Raw genomic sequence first — 470 nt, forward strand, 5'->3', positions numbered from 1 at the left:
CAAATAAATATTTAAAAAAATTATTGTAAATGACCACTTTATTTAAAAAAAAATTCTAGACATCAATTTCTTTTGTGTATCTTCTAAATTTTTATTTAAATATTATCACAAAAATTCAAACCAAATAAATAAGTCGTTTGTTAAACATAAAATTTTTTTGTCACTTATAAAAATATAATATTTACTAGTTATTCTTGTTACATTTTTAAATCATTCAAAAATTATTTTGTCGATAATATCTTTTAGGGACTTTTTTATCAATGACTAAATCTTTTTCATGCTGAATTAGTAGTTAACTCTTCTTAAATATCTATGATGCAATTGACACAGACACAGAATACGACATGACACAGAACACGCTGACACGTGAATTTTAAAACATAAATTGCAGTGAGATTTTATATTCTTCTTGATATTAAAACATACAAAATTTTTAATTATTTTTAATGCTTTATTTTAATTATATAAAG

Source organism: Arachis ipaensis, chromosome B01, assembly GCF_000816755.2.
Source record: "Arachis ipaensis cultivar K30076 chromosome B01, Araip1.1, whole genome shotgun sequence".
Lineage (NCBI taxonomy): Eukaryota > Viridiplantae > Streptophyta > Magnoliopsida > Fabales > Fabaceae > Arachis > Arachis ipaensis.